Below are 18,634 nucleotides of genomic sequence, written 5' to 3'. Positions count from 1 at the left end.
GAGCTCTATGAGCCAAACACTAAGCTAAATGCTTTATGTATATGATCTTAATTCTCTTGATAGCCCAACAGACTGATGGCTATTATCCTCACTCTATTTATAAGGAAAGTGGTGTGGTTACGTGAGGTTATGACAAGCCTGCCCGAGGACCTACAGATCGTAAATCAGCAGTAAGGCCAGGATTTATAAAATCCTTGTAGTTTGACTATAGAGCCATGTCCTTAATCGCTATAATATACTGGCCATTCAACTTTTTCTGTGACTTGGCCATGAAGAATCATGGTAAATATTTGCTATTCTTCCTAAGGGAGAATTGGCAGCTTTGCTCCTTCTATACAATTTCTTGTTTTATTCTCTTGACAATATTGCAAGGTGGGTTAAGCTCCTCCCATTTTGCTGTTTTACAAAATGCAAAGAAAATGAGAAAAACCTCCACTGGACTAGATGATCCTAGGTCAGGGTTCCCCAGAGTGTGTTCCCCAGAATTCTGATAAAAGCCTCCATGGGAACTGAGTATTAGAACTCATCTCGGAAGGTCACAGGGCAGCTACTAGTGAGGAAAGGCTCTAAGAAGGTCTGTCGTTAAAAGAAAATATTTGGTACCATTAGCAGTACTATTACCATGAACAATAACAAAGTACGATGAAAGGAACTGATACTTACAGAGTATGATAGGCAGAACTTGAAGTTGATTACCCTGCCCTCCCACCCCCTAGTATCTACACCTGTATTTTTTTTCACACTGCTGATAAAGACATACCCAAGTCTTAAGAAAGAGGATTAATTGGACTTGCAGTTTCACGTGGCTGGGAAGCCTCACCATCATGGTGGAAAACAGTGGGGAGCAAGTCATGTCTTACGTGGATGGCATTGTGTCCAGAGTTGGTTCCTTCTGGTGGGTTCGTGGTCTCGCTGACTTCAAGAATGAAGCTGCGGACTTTTGCGGTGAGTGTTACAGCTCTTAAAAGTGGTGTGGAACCAAAGAGTGAGCAGCAGCAAGATTTATCCTGAAGAGTGAAAGAACAAAACTTCCATGGCGTGGAAGGGGACCTCGAGCGGGTTGCCGCTGCTGGCTAGGAGATGGCCAGCTTTTATTCCCTTATTTGTCCTCATCCATGTCCTGCTGATTGGTCCATTTTACAAACCTCTAGCTAGCTACAGAGTGCTGATTGGTGCGTTTTTACAGAGCACTGATTGTTGCATTTTACAAATCTCTAGCTAGCTACAGAGTGCTGATTGGTGTGTTTTACAATCCTAGCTACAGAGTGCTTGATTGGTGCATGTTATAATCCTCTTGTAAGACAGAAAAGTTCTCCAAGTCTCCACTCAACCCAGGAAGTCCAGTTGGCTTCACCTCTTAGGAGCAAGTAAAATAAGAGAACTTGTGCAGTGGAACTCCTCTTTTTAAAACCATCATATCTCGTGATACTCATTCCCTATTAGGAGAACAGTGCAGGAAAGACCCGCCCCCATAATTCAATCACCTCTCACCAGGTTCGTCCTACAACACATGGCAATTGTGGGAGTTACAATTCAAGATGAGATTTGGGTGGGGACACAGGCAAACCATATCAACACCCTTATAGAATCTCCTTCCCTTGAGTTTGCATGGAACCTGTGATTTGCTTCAAACCAGTAAAATATGACAAGGTGAAGGGATTGATTCTGCATATACAATAAAGGTCCCAAATTTGTTTGCTTTGAGTTCACAGATGATCCTGTATGGACCTAGCCTAATACTGTGAGCCCTTTATAAAAGGGTCCTGGCCTTCCATGAAGGGAGAAGTATGCTGCCATGCTGTGAGATGCCCTGTGAGCATGGAAGAGGACTCTGAGATTCAGCAGGGAATACAGCCTGCTGACAAAAGCATTGCAGGATTGTGAGACCCCAGGCAAACAGCACAGCCAAGGGATGTTCAGATTGCTGACCCATGGAAACTATGAGATAGTAAATGTACATTGCCTTAAGCCCCAAAGTTTGTGGTAACTTATTATGCAGTAATAAAAAACGAATCCAGAGACCTTCTGTAAATGACCCAAGGTCATTTCACACAGCTAAGCAGCAGAAACTCTGCTCATAGCTCCAGAGAAATTGAGGCATATACCCAACCATGCCCATATTTAGTGATACGGGAGGGGGGCAGGGAAATGCTAGGTAGAGAAGGGCTGGGTCCCTGGTGAGGGCTCCACTCTTGGGCTTGTGTCCATGGACCTGAGTGAGAACAGGCACTCCTGTTTTTCCACCCAAATGTTGCATTTTCCAAAACCACTCTGGCCTGCCATACCCCAACCTGTGCCCATAAAAACCTGAGACGCTAGTGGGCACAGATACAAGCAGCTAAATATGAAGAGAGAGCGGAAGAACACAATGTCATACACTAGCAGACACCGGCAGACCATCGAGGCAGGACGATGTAGAATTTAGTCGGGACAGTCAAAGGAGAGTCCAGCTGCTGGGCAGCCTCACTCCCGGGGAAGATCACCTTCCCACTCCATCCCCCTTCTGGCTGCCCATCCACTTCACTGAGAGCTACCTCCACCACTCAGTAAAATCTTGCACCCATCCTCTAAGTTCATGTATGATCCAATTTTTCTGGTACACTTAGGGCAAGCACCTGGAATACAGAAAGGCCTCTGTATTAGTTTGTTCCTTACGGTAAGATAGAAGGTCTAATTGAGCAATTAATACAAGCTGCCTGCAGATGGCAAAACTGACAGAGTTCACTGTAATACACATCCACTGGGGCTTTGGGAGCTGGAAACATTCAACCCCAGACACTGCTGTGGGGTGGGAGCCCAAAAACACTCCTTATAACCTGCCCGTCTGTATGCTTCCCCTAGGGGTTTGAGCAGCAGGGAACCAAAGAAGTGAGCCACACCCCTGTTCCATACCCTGAGGGAGGAATAAGGGAAAACTCCTCCATTTCATTAGTCTAATGCCTGTCACATCGCTGGAGCACAATCAAAACGTGTTGAACAAATGAAGGCAGGGTTTGAACCCGGGTCTGTCTCCTTGCATCACACCATATTTTCCTCTTCTACTCTAACATCCTGGGTCATGCTCTGTGCTGGAGCTGTGTGTCTATGAAGCAAGCATACCTTACCTTTGAACTTAATCTTCAGTTCATCAATACATCTGCAAATATTTACTAAGTGTGGCTAAATTCTCTGCCTGACTTGGGATGGACTTGCCATGAAGTTCTGTTTGAAAAAAGAGGAGTTAAATGACCATGAAGTGGTCATGATTGCAGGAGGCGGATATATTTAGGTGAGTCAGTGTCTGTGCAGACCACTTCCCCAGCTGAAGGCTGTGACGCAAGGGGCCCTCTTATCCATATGCCAATTGCAGAGATTGACCGTGAATTTGAGGAAATGGCATTTCACGTGGACATCCACCTCTAAATGGCTGTTTCATAGATACTTAGTCAGGTGTTCTTTAGGGTGAAAGTAAGTGTAGGAATATCTGGGCCAAAGATTTTCTCTCTTTTATCAACAGACCTTCCCAGAGCTCTTCCTCTCTAGTAGCTGCCCTATGACCTTCTGGGATGAACTCTATTATTATTATTATTATTTTGGGGGGGTAGATGGAGTCTCGCTCTTGTCACCCAGGCTGGAGGGTAATGGTGCAACCTCGGCTCACTGGAAACTCCACCTCCCTGATTCAAGTGATTCTCTTGCCTCACCCTCCCGTGTAGCTGGGTTTACAGGTGCGCGCCACCAGACCCAGCTAATTTTTGTGCTTTTAGTAGAGATTGGGTTTCACCATGTTGGTCAGGCTAGTCTCAAACTCATAACCTCAGGTGATCCGCCCACCTCGGCCTCCCAAAGTGCTGGGATTACAGGCATGAGCCACCATGCCTGGCCATGGGATGAACTCTTATACTCAGTTCTTACGGAGGATTTTGGCAGAGAATTCTGGGGAGCACATTCTGGGGAACCCTAATCTAGGATCATCCAGTTGAGTGATTTTGTTTTCCCATTACCATTTTAAACTCATTATTATACTTAAAAATTAAGGGAGGCTAAGGGAGGTAGATCACTTGAGGTCTGGAGTTTGAGACCAAGCCTGGACAACATGACGAAACCTCATCCCTACTAAAAATACAAAAATTAACCAGGCATGGTGGCCCACACCTATAATCCCAGCTACTCAGGAGGCTGAGGCACGAGAATTGCTTGAACCCGGGAAGCAGAGGTTGCAGTGAGCCAAGATTGTGCCACTGCACTCCAGCCTAGGTGACAGAGTGAGACTTCATCTCAAAAAATAGTAATAAAACAAAAATTAAGATGTAATTGAACTATCATAGAATTAACCATTTCAAAGTGTACAAGTCAGTGTTTTTTTTTTTTTTGTTTTTTGGTTTTTTTTACTATATTTATGAGTTGTGCAACCATCACTACTATCAAATTCTGGGACATTTTCATTTCCTTAAAAGGAAATCCATATCTAACAGTCACTCCTCATTTCTCCTCCCTGTATCCCCGATCTACCCATTGTTTGTGTAGACTAATCTAATCTGGATATTTCATATTAATGGAGTTAGAGAATATGTGAACTTTTGTCTTTGGCTTCTTTTAGTTAGCATCTACTTTTCAAGATTGGTCCAGTTGGTTTTAAACTTCAGGATGCATCAGAACCTCTTGGGGATCTTGCTAAAGTTTAGTTTTTCTGGCTCCTCTAAAATTGTTGGTTTGGTTTGTCTGGGGTGGGAATCAAGAATCTACCTGTTTGGGCTGGGTGCTATGGCTCACACCTGTACTCCTAGCACTTTGGGAGGCCAAAGTGGGAGGATCATTTGAAGTCAGGAGTTCGAGACCAGCCTGGCCAAGATGGCGAAACCCTGTCTCTACTAAAAATACAAAAATTAGCTGGGTGTAGAGGCATACACCTATAGTCTCAGCTACTTGGGAGGCTGAGGTAGGAGAATTGCTTGAACCTGGGAGGCAGAGGTTGCAGTGAGCCAAGATGGTGCCACTGCACTCCAGCCTGGGCAACCAAGAGGAACTCCATCTCAAAAAAAAAAAAAAATATATATATATATATACAGAATCTACCTGTTTGACAATTTCTCTGGGTAGCTCTGCTGAAGGCAGACCAGGGACCAACTGTGAGATCCTCCAGCCTAGTTCAATGCTCTCCTTTTTCATAGGAGGAGGTTGAGGCTCAAAGAGGAAAAGTGGTGTCATGGAGGTCACACAGCTGCAACACTCCATCCAGGGCTTTCCTGGGTTTGAGATGTGAGGCTCAGGCTTCTATCTCACTCTTTGGACCCAGTACTGTTGTGATTTAGGAGCTAAGAAGAAATTACTTAGATAGTGAGGGTATGGAAGTCCGTTAGAAACGAGCTCAGAATTGAAAGGAAAATGAGCACTCCAAGGATTTCTCAGCAAGGCAAATTTACTTCTGCAGAAGGGTGCTGCTCACACTTCTGGCAGCTGCAAGAGCGCACCAAACAAAGGAGAGAAGGAGTTTTTATCCCTAACGCAGTCCCTATCCCTGTGTCCTTCCCCTTTTGGCTAGGGTTAGACTGCACAATCTAAGCTGACCCCGATTGGCTAAGACTTAAACTTTTCCAAGTAGGGTAAATGTGTGATTCGCAAGGGAGGGAGGGGGTAGGAGTGGTCCCTCTACTATAGCACAAAGCATGTTCAGACGTGTCCAGGCAAGTCAGGGCACAACAAGAGCAGGAGGGCTGCTCTCAGACTAGAAACAAAGTACAAGGAGATGAGGCCTCCAAACCAAGGACAAGGACATTACACAGTTAACCCTTTGAAGAGGAATTCATCATCTCTGGCAAAGTCCTTGGTAAGGTTTCCCTTTTAATGTAAAGCAGCCCCTAAATCATCTTCCTTTCTAGCAAAGAACATCCTGTAAAATCAAGCTGCAGACACAAGCAAGCTGGAAGCTTGCATGGGTGAATGCCCACAGTTGTGCCCGTAGGAATATACTACTTGGGAATAGGCATGTTCAAAATGGCAGCTCCATCTTCTTTTTTTGCCAGCCACGTGTAGAAGTAAGCAGCAGACAAGATGGCCCTGGCCAAGTGGAAAGCCCATTTGCATAATAAGATTAGATTGGGGTGACCAGCCTTTTCCCCATACTATGTAAACATCACATATGGTCAAACCAATCTGTGAGCCCTATGTAAATCAGACACTGCCTCCTCAAGCCTGCCTATAAAATCTGCTGCAGTCCACACATTTCCCCCACTTTTTTTTTCCTTAGCATCTCTCTCACAAGGAACTGCTCTCATCTCTCCTTTCTTTTGCGTGTTAAACTTTTCACTCCTTAACCTATCCACATGTGTCTGTGTCCTTAATTTTCTTAGAGTGAGATGACAAACCCTGGTTTTTACCCCAGACAACAATGCTGCCTCAGTAGGTCTTTCTCACAGATATCCCTGTTTGTTCTTTATAATAATTGCTTGTGGGATTCTCTGGCATCTTGCTAGAACTCACGTACCACCATCCCACCAATGCCCCAAAATTAAAAAATGACCTGATGGTTATTAGGCACATAGACATTTGGGAAGGTTTACAGAAGACCTGGATTCTGAAGCTGTAGTTGCTTCTTGTGGCCTAATAGTTAAGCCACATGTCTTCTGAGCTAGGGGTTGCATAGGTTTGGTCCTACCTGCTGTATGGTTTCCAGATTTAAAAACATGGGTTGGATGGATGCCCAGTTACATTGAAATTTCAGATAAACAATAACTTTTGTGGTGTAAGTATGTATCGTGTTATATTTGGAACATAATTATACTAAAAAATTATTCCCCCATTGTTTGTGTGAAATTCCAATATAACTGCATATTCTGTTTTTCACTTGGCAACCCACGTGCCAGATGCCTCTTTTACTTTCCTTGGGGCAACCCAGCTTAGTGGTTGATAGTGGCCAAGAACATAGTTTTTGGAGGCATACAGCTTGGATCTGAATCCTGGTGCCATGTAGCTGGCTGTAGAACCAGGGTGAATTGGTTAACTTTTCCTAGCCTCAGTTTCTTCATCTATGAAACAAAAGCACAGTCTCATGTGGTGATGTTACCAGAAAAGGGTCCTGATCCAGACCCCAAGAGAGGGTTCTTGGACCCCATGCAAGAAAGAATTCAGGGTGAGTCCATAGTACAAAGCAAAAACTAGTTTATTAAAAAAGTAAAGTGGTGAAAGTACAGCCACTCCATAGACAGAGTAGGGCATTCCCTAAACTAAGGGGGAACGCATCCACCTAGGTACGATACTTATGTGTGTGTGCGTATGTGTATATATATGAGATAAGAAAAGATCATGGGAGGCCGGGCGCAGTGGCTCACGCCTGTAATCCCAGCACTTTGGGAGGCCGAGGCAGGTGGATCACGAGGTCAGCAGATTGAGACCATCCTGGCTAATATGGTGAAACCCCGTCTCTACTAAAAATACAAAAAATTAGCTGGGCGTGGTGGCGGGTGCCTGTAGTCCCAGCTACTTGGGAGGCTGAGGCAGGAGAATGGCGTGAACCCAGGAGGCAGAACTTGCAGTGAGCCGAGATTGTGCCACTGCACTCCAGCCTGGGTAACAGAGCAAGACTCTGTCTCAAAAAAAAAAAAAAAAAGAAAAAAAAAAAGAAAAGATCGTGGGGAGATGAGCTCTGCTGCAATGGTTTGTGATGAAGGATTAATTTTCTTAATTACTATATTTTGCAAGAATCAATATTATCTTTCAAGCAAAATTAGGAATGCTTCTCTTCTCAAGATATGGGGATATCAGGACCCTCCCAAGTCTGGGTCTGTTTAGTAAACACTATGAATCTGCTCCCTTAACCATAAACATCTAGAGGCTAGGAATACCTCACTTTCTGGGAATGCAGCCCAGCAAGTCTCGGCCTCATTTTCCTAGCCCTCACTCGGGACGGAGTTGCTCTGTTTCAAACTCCTCTGACAGTGAGAGGATTAAATGAAATAATCCATCAAGATTGCTTAGCAGGGATTCTTCCTGGTGGTAACAGATAAATAAATATGACTGGGGATTCCCAGTACTCTCTCAGTACCACATTAAAATTTCAATGGGGGTTGCTTTGGTAGTTGTTGGCACTGAAGCTTAGCCCTTTTAAAGTACTGGGACCATTTTGGGGGGCCATTTCAGGGAGTTCTATCTCATTTGTGGGACTGCAGATGCTTGGCAGCTGGAAATAGACTACAGGATTGGTGGGCAGATGGTTTCTCTTTCCATCTGGGTCTCCTGATGTGGGGAAAACAGAACTTCTCTCCTGATGACTCATTGTTGAAGCTGGGTTTAGCCAGCATTTAAATAGAAACGCCTGGCTGCAGACAATATTGTCACCACCCAAAAGTGAGGTCTGTTTCAAAACTGTTGTGAGCAAAGTGGATTTCTAACAGGCAAAACCAGTGTATTAAATTTAACGTACTGGCACATCTTCTCAGCCAAGAGCTGTGCAAAAATGTCAGGCTGCTCTGTCCTCCTGCTTTCCCTGGTTTTAGCTGCTCAATGAGTCAAAGTTTCTGCAAGCCTCATTTGCTTGAGAGAAGGTTTCCCCAGGTTGAGTGCTCTTACCACTGGCGCACATACATTAAAGAGCTTTGGATCACACTGGGGGAAATGTTTTTTCTTTTCCAATGCTCTCCAAACCTTGATTATAGTATCGAGGTAGTTTTTTATCTTGATGGTGGTATGCCTTTTAAAATCTTTCTAAAATGTGCCTCTTTCTTTTTTATTAAGAAACTGGTCTCCAGTATTAGAGAGTTTGATGGACAATAGTTTTTAACTTGCCACTGGGGATTAAGGTCTGATTTTTTTTTTTTTTCTTATCTTGCCCAAATATCTAAGGGGTCTGGGAAGTCCTGCCCTGCAAACCATAAATTCTCATCAGATGGGTTTTATTTAACCTATATATCATGACTCACATTCCAATCTGACTCTGGCATAACATTATGCGACAAAGAAGAAAATCAAAATATTTTACCCCAAAACATGTTTCTTTCCCATCTCTTGAAATCGCCCTGCAAAGCCGTCCTTTGTGTGGGAAAATTTACATCTGTAAAGAATCTCTTAACAAAGCTACATCTTTTTCTTTCAAACCCTCCCAATCCCAAAGAGATTAACTGAGAGTCTAGCACCTTTTAAAGGTCTTGAGTAGGAAACATTTACATTTGTTGTCTCTAAGAGCAGCCACTATGAGACTTCAAAAGAACCTTGGTCTCCACAGTCTTTTATCTTAACCTGAACTTTTCCTTTCTATTGATTCCAGGTCTTTAGACAAACTTGACCAATTGTCAACCAGAAAACGTTTAAATTTACCTACAGCCTGGAAGCCCCCTCACTTTGTACAGCCTTTCTTGGACCAAACAAATGTATTCCTCAAATATATTCGATTGATGTCTCGTGCCTCCCTAAAATACATAAAACCAAGCTGCACCCCAACCATGTTGTACATAAGTTCTCAGGACCTCCTGACAGCTGTGTCTTGGGCCATGGTCACTCATATTTGGCTCAGAATAAATCTCTTCAAATATTTTACAAAGCGTTAGAAGCAAGAGCTTGGAGTTGGAAGGAAACCAGCAGTCAAAGGATTTCTCAGCAAGCCAAATTTACTTCTGCAGAAGGGTGCTGCTTACACTTCTGGTTGCTGGGAGGGCATACCCCACAAAGTAGGGAAGGGGTTTTTATCCCTAATGTGGTTAGTCCCTCCTTCTGTGTCCTGTCCCCGTTGGTTGGAGTTGGACTGCACAATCTAAACTGACCCGATTTGCTACAGTTCAAAATTGAATATGGCTAATTAGGTGGGAAGGGAGAGGCTGTCCATTATGGTACAAGGCATGTTTGGGCATGTCAGGGCACGGCAAAGGCGGGAAGAACTGTTTAGGCAGGAGGGGCAGTTTACAGAATGGGTAGCCAGGAGCAAAGAGGACTCTTTCCAAACAACGGAGATGTGAGTTACAGATTGGGACTGGCAAGAGATATTCACAGAGCAGGTAGCTTAGGAGAAGGGACAAGGAAAAGTTGATCTTGAGAACGAAGAACAAAGAGGTCAAAAACTAAAGCTTTGAAGCAGAACTCACTGTATCTGACAAAAGTTAGATTTTTTTCGTTGACAACTCTAATAACATGTTTTGTGATATTAATTTTGTTAGTGATTTTTGGTAACTTTTTATTATGATTTCTAGCTTATTGAAAAGTTGCAAAAATTATATAAGGAATTTTTTTATCCTATATCCAGATTCACCTGACTACATTTTGCCCCGTTTGTTTTATAATCTTCATTCTGTCTATTGATGCGTATTTATTTTGGAACCCTGAGAAAATGAATGTTGTCTTCAACATTCAACATCAGTCTCCTTTACACCTAAGTACTCAAGTGTGTACTTCCTAAGAAGTTCTCTCGTATACACACAATGCAATAATCAAAATCAGGAAACATGATATTGATGCAACGCTGCACTCTGATCTAGTGCATATTCAAATTTCGTCAATTGTCCTGATAATGTTCTGTATAAGTTCCCCCCCACTGCTACTGCCTCACTCCAGAATTCAGTCCGGGATCACACATTGTATTTAGCTGTCTTGTCTACTATTTGGACTCTTTAAATTTGTAACAGTTCTTTAGCCTTTTTTTGGCCCTTTTGATTTTGCCATGTTTGAAGAGTACAGGCCATTTTCGGGGATTATTTTCTTAGAATGTTCCTCAGATTGGGTTTGCCTGATGTTTTTTCCTGAATAAATTTAGTTGTGCATATTTTGGCGTGGATATTAAGGAAGTGATGTTGTGTCCCTCTCAGTGCATCCTATTAGGAAGCAAGTAGTGTCGGCTGGTTCACATTGGTGGTGTCGCCTTTGATCCCTTGGTTAAGATGTTGCCTGCTGGGCTTCTCAACAATAAAGTTAACAGTTTTAACTTTGTAATCAATCGGTAATTTGTGGGGAAACATTTCAGGCAAGGAAAACCTGCTACTCATTAAACTTTCACCAACGACTTGATTTTCTAACTCCATTTTTTTGTGTGTTTATTTGTTGGCATTTGACTACAGTTGCATATTAGTTATTGCTGGGCTCATGGGTTTTTATTTTATTCATGGGTTATGATCTACTATGTATTTATTTTATGCTGAAATTGTTCCATATTTGACCAGTGGGACTCCCTAACCTTGCTCCATGGTATTAATGCTTATAATTGCTTTCTATTCATGGACAGTATTTATTTTCCATTTATGGTAGTAATATAATTTAAAAATACATTTATATGACTTTAAAAGTAGGTGGATTTAAAGAGAAGCATTAATGATCTAATGGGGTATGTGTTGAGGGGGAGGTGTGTATACGTGCATGTGTGTATATATATCTACATATATAATATAAAAAAAATTAGTGATACCTGGGACCTAGGTATGGCAAAAATCACAAAGTGGTACACAAAAAATTGAAATTTGGCAAATACTGCTCTTGATCCATGAATATGTTGACTGCATTTTTTTGTACTTCAAATATTTGACCATTACATCTTAATGAAAAATCTGGACTGTTTCAGGAATGACTATAGTTTGGCATTCATACTCTCTTATGCTGCTCTTGTCACTGATGTGCCATAAAAATCCTTTGCCAGCTATGTGTCCTGATCTTTTTAAAATAAATGTGCTTTTTATATGGATATAACCGGGAAGTGGAACCATCCGAGTTATAACCCTGGCACATGATTCAAGACCCAGTTCAAAGGCTCTCTTTTTATCAGATAGGGTTCTTCGGTTGCGTGTAACAGAAATCAGGTCTGGCTAACTTAAGCTCACAGAATCCAATTCTAAAACTTCTGGTCTCAGAAAAAAATAGAAACTCAAGCAGCTTTGGGGATCTGGGTATCAGGAATTCATGGAGAGTATCTTTAGGGCACTGTCTTTTTTTTTTTTTTTTTTTTTTTTTGAGACAAAGTCTCGCTCTTGTCCACCAGGCTGGAGTGCAATGGTAGGATCTCGGCTCACTGCATCCTCCACCTGCCGGGTTCAAGCGATTCTCCTGCCTCAGCCTCCCGAGTAGCTGGGATTAAAGGTGCCTGCCACCACACCTGGCTAATTTTTGTATTTTTAGTAGAGGTGGGTTTTACCATGTTGGCCATTCTGGTCCCGAACTCCTGATCTCAGGTAATCCGCCCGCCTCGGCCTCCCAAGTGCTGGGATTATAGATGTGAGCCACTGCGCCCGGCCAAGGACATTGTCTTTAGAATGAATGAGCTCTACCCCATTTGTCTGTGTTTGCATCTCTCTTCTTAAACTTCAAATTACTAGAACATTCATTTGACCTTCCCTGGGTCATGAGCCTCACTTGAGTAAACACTTGATTTACAGAAACCCCAACACAATATATAAAGGGTGGGTCTTTCCCCAAAGGAAAATCAGGGGCAATGGACAAAACACATCACAATTACAATTGCTTATGTACCAGGCACTCACATAAGCATCTTACACCTATTGGCTCATTTAATATACACCATAACCTGATAACACTTTAGCATCATCATACCCTTCTACAGAGGAGCCAGCAAAGGTCCAGAGATCAAATAACTTGGTCAAGGTCATCCGGCTAGTAACTATACAGCTGGTCAGGATTCAAACCCAGGCCATCTGTCTTCAGAGTCTCTAGTTTTGACCACAGAACTATGAGCCAAATTTGGCAGGCAAAACCAAGAGTGTCCATCCCACCTCCATTCCATAGAGCTTCTTTATCCTCTATCCAAACACCACCTCTTCCACTGTTGCGCCCCCAAGCCCCATGCATCTCTTCTCTTCATGCTTCTAGCTTTTTCCTGGTGATTGATGTCCCTGTCTCACACCATCTTCTCAACCATGGACTTTTTTTGGTGGGGGGGAGACAGAGTCTTGCTCAGTTGCCCAGGCTGGAGTACAGTGGCGCAATCTCAGCTCACTGCAACTTCCACCTCCTGGGTTCACTCCATTCTCCTGCCTCAGCCTCCCGAGTAACTGGGACTACAGGCGCCCACCACCATGCCCGGCTAATTTTTTGTATTTTTAGTAGAGATGGGGTTTTGCCACGTTAGCCAGGATGGTCTCGATCTCCTGACCTCGTGATCTACCCGTCTCGGCCTCCCAAAGTGCTGGGATTACAGGAGTGAGCCACTGCACCCAGCACAACCATGGGCTTTTTGCCAGCAGTGGCCAGGCTGTGTTTAACTTCTTCACAACATGCAAAACAGGGCCATACCCATAGCCAAGGCTTAGTAATATTTGTAGAACTGAATCAAGTCTCTTTCATAATATTAACATTAGGAGGGAGAGTGAGAGAGAGAACGAGAGAGAGGTCCTGAGTAAGAATGGGAGTTTTAAAAATACACTCTGAATTTATCTAGTTAATAATTAAATTATCTAAGTGCAATTTAATGATAGACTGACTTCCTTCATTGCTAGTTGATTAATCTCAAAGGACCATTGAGATGATCAAACTTCTGCCTCCAAACAAAGACAAGCAGAACAGCTCTTAACATCCGCCGTCAGCCTGAGCAGCAGCCTGGGCTCAGTAAATTGATATTTTGTTTGTTTTAGCAAAGGATGAAGAGACCAAATGTATTGTGATTCTTGGGGCTGGTCTGATTCCCTTTTTCCCAGCATAGCCCATTAACTCATCACTGCTGCTGGGTCCTCTCCCGTTGGCCTTGGATAGAGTTCTCCAGGATCAGGAAAACAGCAATAATCCCTTCTCACTCTCTGGGCAGGCTTTTGAAATACTGAGAAGGGCTGGTCCCAGAAGTCAATTTAATTATGACACTAGCTTAGCTGTTGAATAATTTTTTCCAGCTTAAGCAGTAATGCATGTTTTCAGTGACTTGGACATTAGAGAGAACTTGGCTTGGTTTCTAAGCCCCAATTCTGGAAAATCAGTTGCTAGCTGTGTAGTTTTGGGCACTTTATTTTACTTTTCTGTGCTTCATTTTGTCATCAGTTAAATGGAAATAGTATCACTTACTTTATAGGGTTTTTTTTTTTGGGTGTAGTTGGCAAGTTAAGACGTGTAAAATGCTTTTACTTGGGTTCCACAATAGTATCCCTGAAGACAAGGACTTGGGTGGAAATGGTTTGTTGGGAATGTGATCTCAGAAAGCAGGAGCAGGAGTGGGAGAATGAGACAAGGAAGGAAGAAAAGCCAGTAAGGGGCGTGCTGTTGACTGAGTTGCCATTGTGGGAAATTTGCATTTCATCCTGCCAAGGGACACTTTGAGCTACTGTGTGGAACACACCTTCAAATCATGCGACTAGAAGGTGGGAAATCTTGGCATTTATCCTCTGGCTGCCATCTTCCTCTGGTTGAAGCTATGCCCGTCCCCCCACCACAGTAACTCTGGGTTACCCCCATGCATTTGTCTCCTGTGATGTTGGAGGAAGCCTGCAGGCACAGTAGAAAGACCAGTGCAGGTGCTTGATGTGGAAAGCTGTCCCCATGCCAGGAACTGTCTATAGCTGCAGGTGAACTCTGGTGCACCAAGACAATATGTGGTGGGTGTCAGTGGTGATTTCTACAGGGGCTTCAAACAGTGTCTGGTACACAATGAGTATTCCATATACTGTAGCTGTAGTGGACATAGGTTTAACCATCCAGCATCACTTCCTATAAGGATCCTTCTGCAGCTTGACATGGTCCTGATTGGCTTATCAGTCAGGTTGCTGGAACCTACAGGTGTGGGTATGTGACCCAGGCTGGCCAATCAGTAGCCACCCCTCTGCTTCAGTGACTGTTTTACAGACTGGCATGTGACCAAACATGGGCTAATTGGAGCCTTCCTGAGAGCACCTTGGTTCACACTAGAGCTAGTGAAGAGAAAGTTCTTTTTCTTTGCCAGGAGGTTGTTGGAATGCCTGGCCTCCATCTTGTCCCAGCTATTGAGACAAGTCTTTCTGTCACATGGAGCCCTGGGTTCTATACCACACTCCTCTGCTTCCCGACTGAGTGTACATAGGCAGGCCACCTAACCTCTCTGAAATCCAGGATCCTTATCTGTAAGTGAGGATGATGCCTGATTTTCCAGGCACTGCTGCGATTCAGTGAGGGTATGTGTCAAATGCCTGGCAAGTAGCAAGTCCTCGGTAAATGTTAGTTTCATTTCCATGGTTGGTCTTGATTCAATTCCATTCTATGGACATCTGTCAACTCTGAGCGGGGGCACGTTTTTGAAAACGATTCCAATCTTTTGAGTGTCAGTGTTTGTGAATATGCCGCATGGGTCACTTGCACTAGTTTTAACTCCCATGAATGGTGATTTACTTTCTGGGAGCTTCTACTTCCATGGAGACGATGCCCCATATCTCCAGAAAGACAGAACCACAGCCCCTCCTTGTCTCACAACTCCTGAAATGGAGAGGAGTTCTTTTGTTCCCATTCATGCCAATTCCATGGGCACCTTATCTCATGACTAAATAGACAATGGGTGGATGCTGGGAGACTGGCCAAAGAACTGTTATTCCGATATGGCACTTTCATCTGTTCCACCTCCCACAGCTGAACCAAGTGAAATAGTAAAGCTCATTCTGGGAAGACTTCCCATGGTCTTCTCTTACTTGAGACACTCTCTAGGAATCCCTTGATTCATCCCTCAATGAATTATTCTGCTTTTAGTACAAAATCCAGAACCTTTGAAGTGAAATCCGTGGATTTCCATAATCCAGTCCTATTGATTTTCTATCTTTCCTCTTGATGCATGCAGTGGTTAAGTGGACCATTCCATGAACCTACCCTGGGCTTCCTCACTGATGGACCTAATGATAGTTACTTCTCCTAGATGTCTCTCTTTGCCTGTTCCTGATAGATATTTCTCATCAATTACAGCCTCTTTGCCACTCGGCCCACATAAATGCCCAGTACCAAGGCAGACTCTACAAACAAATTGCCATTTGCACAATAAATAACTTATTTTTTACCACATCATTAAACTGAGTTCCTGAATGGCAGGGGCTATGCACTTATTTTTGCAGCTAAGACACTAAAAATAATATGTCGGGAACATACTAGGCATTTGATCAGTGTTTTAATGAGTGGAGAAACCTGGTTTTGGAGGCATTTGTTATCTGGCTTTTGGACTGGAATTGTGGGTCATGATTTCAGCTGGGTTACACCTACACTGTTACATTTGATCTAGAATATATACAATATGATCTTCTCCATTTTAATAGGAGAAAGGTCAGACCCCAAGCAAATTCCCCAAGTTTGACCCCTGGTTTGAAAGATTCTAAGGCTTATGCTCTTGCACAGTTGTTTGTGAGTGTGCACTCCTGAGCTGTGTTGATGTTTCAGTTGCTCCTGTCTGAGTTTCTTCTTTGTATGGGTGTTTGGGTGCCAATTTGAATAATATACTTCCCAGCATTTTTGCTTGGCTGGCAATAGAAGCTGTGCTCATGGCAGAGAATACCAAAACATTTATTTTATTTTCTCCCACAAACAAATCTGGAAGCAAAATATTGAGATCTATATAGTCTCTGTTGTTTTTAAAAAAAAAAAAAGTAGAAAAAAGAAGCTAGGCCGGGCACAGTGTCTCATGCCTGTAATCCCTGCACTTTGGGAGGCTGAGGCGGGCGGATCACTTGAGGTCAGCAGTTCGAGACCAGCCTGGCCAACATGGTGAAACCCCGTCTCCACTAAAAATACAAAAAAACTAGCTGGCCGTGGTGGCACACACCTGTAATCCCAGCTACTCGGAAGGATGAGGCAGGAGAATCGCTTGAACCCAGGAGGTGCAGGTTGCAGTGAGCGGAGATCACGCCACTGCACTCCAGCCTGAGTGACATAGTGAGACGCTATCTCAAAAAAAAAAGAAAAAAAAAAAAGCTATTGAGTTTTCCCCAAGCATCCCGTTCTTCCCAGCATTGACAAGTGCAGGTAGGAAAGAGAACTAATGTTTACTGAGTGCTTGCTGTGTGCCAGGCCCTATCCTGTGTGCTTTAAGTACCTTATTCTCACAGATGACATGTGCTCATCTTTCATTACTTCACTCAAGCATTGCCCCCTCTGTGTCTGCTTTCCTTGCCATTCCCTCCCTACTTTGCATCTTCATTATGCCCTCTCCCATTGCATCTTTAAAGCTGCATTTATATCTTACAGTCCATTCCTGCCCTTCTTGTACACCTGCCTGTCCAAAATGGTAGCCATTGGTCACAGGTGCTACTGAACGTTTAAAGTGTGTCTAGTCAAAGTTGAGATGTGCTGTAAGTATAAAATACATACCAGGGCCAGGTGTGGTGGCTTATCCCTGTAATCTCAGCACTTTGGGAGCCTAAGGCATCACTTGAGCCCAGGAGTTTGAGGCTACAATGAGTTAGGATCATGCCACTGCATTCCAGCCTGGGCAACAGAGGTAGACCCTGTCTTTAAAATAAATGAAATACACACCAGATTTTGGAGTGTTAGTATGAAAAATGAGCATAAACTATCTCAATCTTTCTGTTGATTACATGTTGAAATAACATTCTATAAACACTGGGCTAAATTATATTAAAATCACGTGTTTCTCCTTACTCATCTAATGTGACTACTAGAAAATTTAACTTTGTGGCTCACATGATATTTCTATTGGATAGCACAGCTCCAGACTGAATTTCTTGAGGCAGAGTCTGTCTTATTTGCTTTCTATTTCTATTACCTGGAATAAGGTCTTGCATTTAGTAAATGCTCATTTAAAATGTGTCGAGGAAACACATGGAATTGTGTAACAGAGAGCCCAGATTTTTCTGGTCCCAATGAAGAAGAGACCTACAATTTGAAAGGAAGATCCTCATGAAGTAACACATCCTGATGAGATGGCAAGGCAACTTGGCTATCTCCTCTGAGCAGAAACTCTATTCTCCAAGTGAAGAGAACAGTTGACAGAACAAATGTAAAAAAAGAAGGGGTGGTGTGAGGTAATGGGATATAGCTAGAGTGGTTACTAAGACGGAAATACAGTTTGTGGAAAGCCTCAAAAGCTTCCCCCATGAACTTCAGAATATAAAGTAAGTTCTTGAGACAAGTTACAATAGGAGCTGTGGGCACTGCTTCCATATCTCCTAGCAGTTCCCATACAGACCAAGCGCTTCTTGTGGCTTTCCGAGACCAGTGTCTGGCGACAGCAATGTGCTTGGTTCATACAGGCGGCAAGATGGGAAGGGAATTAACACCCTTGTTAAGAGTAGTCCCCAACCAACAATGCATGGGAATTTATGGGTAATCATGACTGCCTCCTTACCCTTCAATGGGACCATTCTGATCATGCCTACAGACTCTTGTAGTGGTGCCTGCTCACCAACATAGCCTGAATGGGCTTCTTTCCTCTTCTGTCCTACTTCCCCTACCTCCTGCCCTCTGTGCTTCTTGGGGTCACCTCCCCAACATGACTTACATTCAAATGCTTGTTTCAGTGTCGGATTCTGGAAGACCCAAACTAAGGCAAGAGGAGTCAAGGCATTTGACCATCTGGCTCCTGGCCACCTATGGGCTCTTCTTATTTCTCCTCCCATTAAACCCAGCACCTACCCTCAGAAATCGCCTCCCAAGCTTTTACATCACACCATTCATTGCATGACCTTGTTCCTTAACATTTAAGGTTCCCAGCTTGGCATTCAGCGGCCCCCAGACCTGGTGCTGACTTCCCATAGTGCCTGTCTCCCGCTCTACTCCCTCCCTA

The sequence above is a fragment of the Gorilla gorilla genome, chromosome 18 (assembly GCF_029281585.2).
Source record: "Gorilla gorilla gorilla isolate KB3781 chromosome 18, NHGRI_mGorGor1-v2.1_pri, whole genome shotgun sequence".
In the NCBI taxonomy this organism is placed as follows: domain Eukaryota; kingdom Metazoa; phylum Chordata; class Mammalia; order Primates; family Hominidae; genus Gorilla; species Gorilla gorilla.
The sequence above is the reverse complement of the archived record's forward strand: the minus strand, read 5'-3'. Positions refer to the sequence as shown.